Source organism: Zalophus californianus, chromosome 14 (genome assembly GCF_009762305.2).
Source record: "Zalophus californianus isolate mZalCal1 chromosome 14, mZalCal1.pri.v2, whole genome shotgun sequence".
Classification (NCBI taxonomy): domain Eukaryota; kingdom Metazoa; phylum Chordata; class Mammalia; order Carnivora; family Otariidae; genus Zalophus; species Zalophus californianus.
In genome coordinates, this window is record NC_045608.1 from 5140463 (window position 1) to 5150524 (window position 10062).

Below are 10062 nucleotides of genomic sequence, written 5' to 3' on the forward strand. Positions count from 1 at the left end.
CAGAGCCCAGATGGATGCTGTTAGGAGGGCTGTGAGCAGAGATCAGCTAAGAGGAAGAGAGAGAGAGAGAGAGAGAGAAAGACAGAACAGGATCCATTTGCCATATGCCCATTTCCTAGAGGTGGACACTGAGTCCCAGAAGACTGAGCCACGGTGGGACAAGCTGGGCGTTCCTCCTCATAGAGGAGGAATGCAGGGTGCACAGTAGGCAGTTGGGGGAAGCAGGTGCAGAGAGGGAGTTAGGAGAGCAAGGGATTGATTGGGGTGACGCCTGCGGAAGGTACAGGGGAAGGAGGCAGAACTGGGCAGAAGCTCCAAGACCCCCACGCGGATCTGATTGCACAAAGCACCTGCACAGGCTCTGATTAGAGGTGACTGCGCCCTGGCCTGCCACCTTCCCTGTCCCTGGCGGGTGCACTCAGAGGCAGAGGCAGACCCCTCAAGCTGCCGGCTGATGCACCCCTTGCTGCAGAGGCAACGGTGGATACTGCCCCCAAGGGAGGCCCAGCAACGGCCCCAGGGTGGGGCACCTGGAGTTGCGGTGGTCTCTTGCCGTGCAGCCAGCACACTGACTCACATGCAGAGGGCAGCAGTGCCCTTGGTGGGCGGAAGGGATGCACTGAGGACACGGTCTGAGGCCCTGGATGCAGCCATGCTTGAAATCCACACCCAGACTTCTCAGTCACATTAACCAATAGATCTCCCCTCTTCTAAAGCCAGATGTTTTAAGTCAGTGTTTTCTCTCGCTCGCCAAAGAATCTAACGTTCTCGGTCAAGCCAGCTCCTTGAAGTTGGACAAGTGAATATTGTTTTTAGTTACTGGAATCCCGTTGAAACATCTTCACATGGTCAGCATGGTCTGTGCCCTCAACCACGGCCCCTGGGTCAAGGACAGCAATGGGAGACAGAGTGTGATCTGGTTCTAGGACAAATTTTAGAAGGTAGTGTTCATACTCCTACCTCTAAAGTACATTCAGATGTTAACACTTAAGTGGCTAAAACTCAATGTCATTTCTTTTTTTTTTCTCATGGGTGGTCTCCTATTGGATAAAGTGGGTAATTGACATTTTTAAAAAATACATGATTTTCTGTGAGACTCAATAATCAATAAGAAGGAGTGGTCAAGGGTAGGACCCTGGAACCGGCGCACCTGGGCGTGGGTGTGAGGCCAGCTCCACCGTGACCTTGGGCAGAGTCCACTCTGCACCTTGATACCTTCATCTGTAAAATGGGGAAATGATAGCACTCACCTCGGGGACCTGACAGGAAGATTAAATGAATTGTTGAATATCAATATGCCTAAAACAGTGACTGCCATGTAATGAGTCATAGAATACTCATCATCTGTGATAGAACAATCACCATCAATAATAATATAATAATCATCACCTGGAATACTTTTAGCACCATACCTAAACGTTTCCATTTTTCTAAACTTGACCTTTGTGCAAAAGAAAAGGTTGCTCCCACCCCTGACAGCTTGGATGGAGCCGGTGGGCAGAGAGACGGCCAGACGCCACCTTTCAGTTTGTCTTCTTCTGAGGGAAAAACATGCAAGCAAAGACAATGCTCTATAACCCAATTTGAGTGTCTCATTACAATCATATAATGCTAATTGCCGGCTTTGTGTTCCATTCGGCAACTTGTTAAAGTAATTGAACAAAATATAACTAATGAACAATTATAATGAAGTTCATAATTAGGTCCTTGAAACACTTGATATGGAAAATATTTCAGATGCTTTTAAAAAACTGAACTCAAGTGAGGTGAGGCAGATACAGACATGGGAGAAGCTATGAATGGTTCCTCTGGTTCAAAATGAATCAAGCTCCACCAACCCCCCCAGATCATTACTCAACACCAGCCTCGTAGACCTGAGATGCTAATTTCAGTGAGACAGTGGATGTGACTGCCTGACCCAAGGTGTGGCACATAGTAGGTGTGCAAGAAATACTAGTTCCTTCCTTCCCCTTGGGCAGGAAGGTCAATTGAGGGTAGGCAATGTCACCTACTACTGTGTATTTCGTGGGGCCTTGCCCAGGAGACCAGCACACAGTAGGTGCTTAGAAAGTGTAGCTAAGGGCGCCTGGGTGGCTCAGTTGGTTGAGCGACTGACTTCGGCTCAGGTCATGATCCCGGAGTCCTGGGATCGAGTCCCACATCGGGCTCCCGGCTCAGTGGGGAGCCTGCTTCTCCCTCTGACCCTATACTCTCTCATGCTGTTTCTCTCTCTCTCTCTCTCTCAAATAAACAAATAAATAAAATCTTTAAAAAAATTACTTAACCTTGGGCGCCTGGGTGGCTCAGATGGTTAAGCATCTGCCTTCGGCTCAGGTCATGATCCCAGGGTCCTGGGATCGAGTCCCACATCGGGCTCCTTGCTTGGCGGGGAGTCTGCTTCTCCCTCTCCCACTCCCCCTGCTTGTTCTCTGTCTGTCTCTCTCGCAAGTGAATAAATAAAATCTTTAAAAAAATAAACAAATAAAATAAATAAAATTTTAAAAATTACTTAACCTTTAAAAAAAAAAGTGTAGCTAAAAAGAGAGAATGGAATCTGCTTCTTCCTGAGGACCTCCTTCCTCCCCATCTCAAGATTAGCAATGACTGCAGGGGGTGGTTCACAAACTCAGACGTGCAAGACCATAGTCATCTAGTGGGCTGGCCACCCCAACCCCCATTCCCACTCTCAAGGTGGAAAATCCAATGCTGAGACAGTAATTTCATAGTAGAGAACCCTGGCAGACCCAGCCTCACACTTGATCAAAGCTGACCTAGCCAGAAATGGGACCAACCGGTGGCATGTGGCCCCAGAGACAATGCTTCAAGGAGCATCACCTCCATGTGGTCCTGCCAAAGCTCACAACCGAATCCAAACAGAAGGAAGCATCAGGCAACTCAGTACTGCAGTCGTTGGCCTGTCCTCTTCAAAAGATCAGGGTCAGGTGCCTGGGTGGTGCAGTAGGTTAAGCATCTGACTCTTGATTTTGGCTCAGGGCATGATCTCAGGGTCGTGAGATCGAGGCCTGCAACGGGTTCAGCGCTCAGCGGGGAGTCTGCTTGAGGTTCTATCCCTCTCCCTCTGCCCCTCTGCCCCTCCCCCCTGCTCTCTATCTCAGATCAATAAATCTTAAAAAAAAAAAAAGATCAGTGTCATGGAAGGCAATGGAAGTTTCGGGCAATGCTTCTGATTAACACAGGCTTAGGAGACAAGACAACTGAGGGCTTTGTGTGACTGGGACTTTTGTTCTGCTCTGAAGGACATCACTGGGGCAGTTGATGAAATCCGGAAAAGGTCGTGAGATTGGGCAATAGCATTGTTTCTATGTTAATCCCCTGATTTCAGTCATCGTGCTGTAGTTATGTAAGAGAACGCCTTTGTTTTTCGGGAATACACAATGGAGTATTCAGGGATAAAGGGACATTATGTCTGCAACGAACTCAAACAATTCAGAAGGAATATAGGTACGTGTGTGCGCGTAAGTATGTAAGGGGACAAGAAAAAGGAAAGCATAAAGCAGATGTCAACATTCGGGAAATCTGAGTCAAAGATATTGGGTATTTTTTTGTGCTACACTTGCAACTTTTATTCCAGTGTGAAATTATGTCGCAAGAAATAAGGGGGTGGTGGGGGGAGAATTCTAGTGCCTGCTCCCCAGCATCCTTTGTAGCTCGGGACGGCCGTGAGAAACAGCCCTGCTCGATGAACCAGAGGGAAAGTCTGCTGGGGATCTTTCGGGGAAAACATTCCCCACAGAGGGGGCCACAAGGAGACTTCTTGCTGCCCAGGCTGCCCGGCACCGCCGTGTCCCCCCGCTGACACAGATGTGTGAGCATGGGATCCCGAAGCTGTGGCAGCCACTTTGTGACCACGAGGAGGCAGCCAAGAAACAAAAGTGCTCACGTGAGTTCATGAAATGCCTGCACTCGGTAAATAAATCCCTTCTGTCTGTGCATTCCATTGCTTGCTGCCAAAGCGTTCTCAGCTCTCCGAGTGCTTGCTACCTAGCCAGGCCTTACCTCGGGAAGCCAGAGCCCCCCTGCACCTACAACCAGTCAGGAATCTGGGGACATGGCTGCCAGAGGACTCAGCCGAGGGAGCCAGGCTCCCCTCACTCATACCCATCGATGTCTTCTCGGTCTTGGCTTCTCCTCCAGTCCAGGGAATCTTCTGGTCTGCTGGGGGTGGAGCAGGGAAACCCTGCTCTTCATCATGCTTTTTTCCCCCTATTTTTTGTCTGTGCTTCCTGGCCTCTCAGTTCTAGGCTTTTAGAAAGGAGAAGCTATAAAATGGCCCTTCTCTCTCCCTCCCGCTCTCTCAATCTCTCTCCCTCTCCTTCGCTGTCATAAATCATCCCTGATGCAACATGCACACACAGTAGCCCAGCTGCTCAGTAGCAGGGAAGGGTCAAGGCAAGACAGTGACATAAGGAAAAGAAAAGATGGCTCAATTTGACAAATATCATCCCTCCACTCGATGATCTTTTACAAAGCATCAAGGTCCTTTCCACTCTGTCCCTTCCTCTCGGATGACTCCTCCCTTCCGACCCGACTAAGCTCCGCACGTCTCCAGCGGGCCACACGCAGTCCGTTGCCCCAGGCTTTGTCCAGGCAGCTCCCAGTCCGCGCAAGGCCTCCCCCTCCCTCATTCAAGTCCAAGAGGGAGACCTTGTACCAGTCAGGGCAGACAGTGTTCTGCTGCGTAACACATAAGGCCACAGGGTCGGTGCCTTTATGCCAGCAGATATGCAAGCAGAGTTTATTTCTCTTACCCGTGACCCATGCAGACTGGAGGGTGGAGGTTCCGTCCATCACAGGAGCTCAGCACCCGGCTGACAGGGCAGCCACCTGTGAAAGGGAAGCGGGAGCTGGGGCGGTGGTGGGGCGGGGGGGTTCTTACATCAGCAAACTCTGCCCTAGACCTGATGCACTGGCCTCCCCCTGGATCCCTCGGTTCCGTCTTATTCTGGAGGGGTTTCCATGCCTGAGTTTTGCCCTTTTCCCAGATCACAGATTCCTGTGGTTAGGTTTTCTTTTGAAAATCGATGCCCCGGCTTTTCTGCAAACCATTAGATCACAGTCTCTAGAAGTAGGGCCTGGGAACCAGTGTTTACAGCATACACACACCCCCACGCACCGATCTTTTTTTTTTCCTAAGATTTTATTCATTTATTTACTTATTTGAGAAAGAGAGAGAGCGTGCGCACGAGGAGGGAGGGGCGGAGGGAGGGGGACAAGCAGACTCTGTGCTGGGAATGGAGCCCGACTCAGGACTTGACCCCACGACCCTGGGATCACGACCTGAGCCAAAACAAGAGCTGGATGCTCAACCAACTGAGCCACCCAGGCGCCCCCCACCCCACCAGCGCACAAATCGTAAGTGTACATCTCAGTGATGGTTTATTGTGGTAAAATACACATAACACAAAATTTACCATTTTAACCATTTATAAGTGCTCCATTCCGTGGCACCTCCACGTGGCTGTGTGGCCACCACCACCATCCACCTCCAGAACTTTCCATCATCCCACTGAACACTAACTCCCCATGCCCCTCTCCCTGCCCCAACCCCCAGATAACGTCTATTCTACTTTGTGTCTCTGAGTTTGCCTATTCAAGCTGTCTCGTAGAAGTCACACAATGTCTGGGCTCCTGGGTATGGCCTCTCTCACTAAGCATGTTTTCAGCGTGTGTCTGTGTCAGAACTTCGTTCCCTTTTCTGGCTGAGTGATATTCCCTTGTGTGGATGGGCCACATCTTATTTCTGCAGTCATCTGTCGATGGACACTCGGGCTGTCTCCATCTTCTGGCTGTTGTGAATAGTGCTGCTGGGAACACTGGTGTGCAAACATCTGTTTAAGTCCCCGAGTTCAAGTCTTTGGGGGAATATGCCTAGGATTGGAGTTGTGGGGTCAGACGGTAACCCTACGCTTAACTTCTGGAGGAACTGCAGAATTATTTCTTTTTTTAAGATTTTATTTATTTATTTGAGAGAGAGCGCAAATGAGAGAGTGCGCACAAGCAGGGAGTGGGGGCAGAGGGAGAAGCAGGCTTCCCGCCGAGCAGGGAGCCCGATGAGGGGCTCGATCCCAGTTCCCTGGGATCATGACCTGAGCCGAAGGCACGTGCTTACTTAACTGACTGAGCCCCCCAGGCGCCACCACGCCCTCAACTTTTTGTGGTTTTCTCTCTAGAAAGGCTGGCTGACTCCCAACCTAAAAATAAACCTCAGGTCTGAAGATGCAATATTAAAAATGACATTATCACCCTGACAGAGTGGCAAATAATGCTACATATGGCGAGCAGGAGCCATCGATCACGGGCTGCCGCCTTCCATTTGGGGAGGTGAGGAAGCCCCCAGGACACGAGGGGGGGGTGGGATGGGATGCGTCAGAGCGGCTGCCTGGCTGTCCACACCCGAGCACAGAAATCTCAGCCTGCACCTCCCAGGCCTCTCCCCAAACTGTTAACATGAAATCTAGCAGCCAGGCAGAAGGGCTGACCTCCCCAAATTCAATTTGCAAGGTCAACCACGCAAGGACCCAGGCTAATAGAATTGTCACATCTGTGTCCCAGCCGTTGACAACATGCTCTTGCCGGGCCTGAACATGAAAGCAATTATGTGATACATATTTTGGCAAGAACCTGAGGTTCCCATCAGGGGGAGAGAGACACTGCCGACTCAGGTTATTTAAAAAAAAAAAGAAAAAGAAAGAAAGAAGGAAGGATAGAAAAGGAGGAAAGCCACAAAAACAAATTCATTATGAAAATTTGAAAATTTCCACTTCCCTAGAAATCACATACGAAGACTGAGGAACTGAATCCTTTTGAAAGCTCCATTGTTTTAAGAGTATAAATAGCATCCTCTTAAAAACCCACAATTTCAATCAAGCTGGAATAATGGGAAATTCCATTCATGGAACGTTGTCTTTTAAAATTTCATGACACATGAATTCATTCCCCTCCAAATCTAATTAGAGGCTCCAACATATGAGAGGGTTTGTGACAGCATCAAAGTGACTTGGAAACCATACATCGCAATTGATCTTTTTCACTGGGGGATGATTTTTTTTTTTTAATCAACCAAGATATTTGAGAACAACCCCCCGCCCATGAGGCTTATCAAAAGGGGGATTCTCTCTGTTCTTTTGGGGCTCTTCCTGAAAGGGTCAAGAAGGTGAAGGCCAGCATCTGGAGCTGGCCCATCTGTGGCGACCTTGGGCGAGGGCCTTGAACCCGGTGCCTTGTTCCCCATCTGCAAAGTGGGGATAATGACGGCATCTGTGTGCTAGGCCTGCAGACAGTCAGGACCGTGCCCCTGGAACAGCGCCTGGCACGTGGTCGGTGCCACGCGATGTCAGCTATTAGCCCCAGCCAGCCTGCGGCCCAGATGAATGGCTCCAGCCCCCGAGGCCTGTGGTCCTCAGCCTGCGCATTGGAGAACAACGGTGCAACAGACCCACCAGGGGAGCCACCACCCTCGGCTACCAGGACAGCCCAGGCTGACCCTTGGGTAGCTAGCACCTGGCTCAGCTATCAGCGTGCAGAGGGGACCCGGGCAGTCATTACGCAAACTGCAGGGACCCCAGGCAGCCTGAGGCAGGGTGACCTGCATCAGCCCCTTCCAGCCTAGGCTGGCTGGGCAGCCACTCACCCGGCCCCAAACGCCTTTTTGGTGTCTGGTTCCCACGGGTGGTCCTTAAGCACCGATTGTCTGCAGGCCGAGGACTCCAGCCCCAGGCCACCCCGGGGCTCCCCTCCCACACGGGGACCCCTGTCTGTGCCACAGAGGATACCATCCCGGCTCTGCCAGGAGATACTGCGGGGAAGGGGGTGACCGGCAGCATTGCAGACTGCATAGGGGGGCTGTGGCCAGACTGCCTGGGGCCTTAACCCCAATTCTATCCCACCCCCCGTTAGCTGTAGGACCCCAGGCGAGTTAACCTCTACACCTCAGTCACCATTCTGTGGAAACAGGGATCATTAAAGTGTCTGCTTTGTGGGGGAGTTGTGAGGATTAAATCAGTTGCTGATTTAAGGGCTTTGATCAGCCTGGGCGCCCAGGGAGGGTTTGCTCAACGGGTGGCTTCTGCCAGGGCTCAGCCCACGTGCTCGAGTTGGCAGAAATGGACTTTATTTTTCCATCACCAAGATGAACTTCTCCCATGAACCCCAGTCTCCTAGGGACAGGACATTAACATCAGTCCCATGTGGGGCTCTCCGCTCCCCAAGGGGGCCTGGCTTAAATCAGGGAGCGGGGGGGGGGGGGTGTGTCTTGCCACAGCAGGGGGTGGAGGGAACATTTTGTCATGGTCATCTCCTGCTGTGGTCCCCACTGAGGCGGCTTCCTTGCTCCCTGGATCACTTCTGGCAGAGCCCGGGGGTCCATGAGGACACAAGAGGTCAGAGGAATTGCGCATGCCAAGCCTGAGAATGGTGTCAGACTATGTGAGCTGTTATGACCAAGTGATTGCAAGAGAAGCTGCGAAATCTCCCAATTGCTAAACTAGATCCGAATAATAAAACCATGAGAATCAAGTAAGATACATTTGCAGGCTAGATTTGAACCACTGGTTTGAGACATCTGCTCCTTATTGTCAAATTCGCAGTTCACGGAAACCCCATTCTACAGATGGGAAAGCTGAGGCCCTGGGTGGTTGAGAGACACACCCACTGTGACCCGGCTGGCCAAGCCAGGACTTGACCCCAGAGTGTCAGCTTCAGAGCCAGCTTCCTAATAACAGCTGTCACCTTGACACAAAGCAGGCTCCCACGTCCCCAGCTTTCCCAGGGCTGCGCCCGCCCTTCTTCTAATACTTACACCACGAGTTTGGCCCCACTGTAAAGGAGCCCTGTTCTGATGGCTACTGCCACATAACCACCCCAAAGTTAGTAGCGCAGAACAAAAATAATTTTATTGTATTTCAAGGCTTCCATGGTTAGAAATTCAGGCAGAGCTCAACTGGGTAATTCTTCTGTTCCATGTGGTGTCAGCTGAGGTCACTCAGTGATATTCGGCTGACAGAGGAGAGGTATGGAGGGTCAGAGACAGCTCCACTCCAGTGCCTGGGGCCCAGGCAGGGACGGCTGGAACTCTGGGCCAGAGCGCCCCCATGTGACTTCTCCAGTTTGGTGGCCTCAAAATCTTCAGACTTTTTCTTCTAATTCAGATATGTTTACATAGAACACTGGGTACATTTAAGATGTACAACATGTTGATTTGATACACTTCTATAGTGCAATGTGATCACCACCACCTTCTCTATCACATCAGGTAATTACCATTTCTTTTCTATAGTGAGCACATTTAAGATCTAGTCTGTAGCCGCTTTGAAGGATACGGTATTGCTGACTTCACTCACTATGCTTTGTATTACGTCTCCAGAACCTATTCCTCTTCTAGGTGCAAGTCCATACCCTAAAACAGTATCTCCCCAATTCCCCCACCCCGCCCCGGGGCCCGGTAACCACCATTCTGCTCGCTGGTTCTAAGACCTCCACGTTTTTAGATGCCACGTATAAGTGAGAGCATGTGGTATTGGTCTTTCTCTGACTTACCTCACTTAGCATAATGCCTTCGAGGTCCATCCACATTGTCACAAATGGCAGGACCCCCCCCACATACATATACACACATATGTAGAACATCTTTATCCACACATCCACTGATGGACACTAAAGTCGCTTCCCTATCTTGGCAACCGTGAATAATGCTGCAGTGAGCATAGGAGTGCAGGTACCCCTTTGAGATCCTGTTTTCATCTTCTTTGCGTCTATGCCCAGACTTCTTACACGGGGGTGGGCTTCCCCAGAGTGAGCAACCCCCAAAAGAACATGGTCGAGCTCCAAGGCTTTCCTGGCCAAGCGTATAAACCACTGAGCAGCACCTGTGCCACACTAGGGATCAAGCCAGTCACCAGCCCGCTCAGACGCAAGGAGACAGGGATCCAGACACACCCCTCCCCGCCAGGAGCAGTGTCAAAAAATGCTCCACCACTTTTCTTTACCTGCCAGCACACTCAGGCACTTCTCCTCCTAGAGGAAATGCTCGCTCCCAGAAAACCG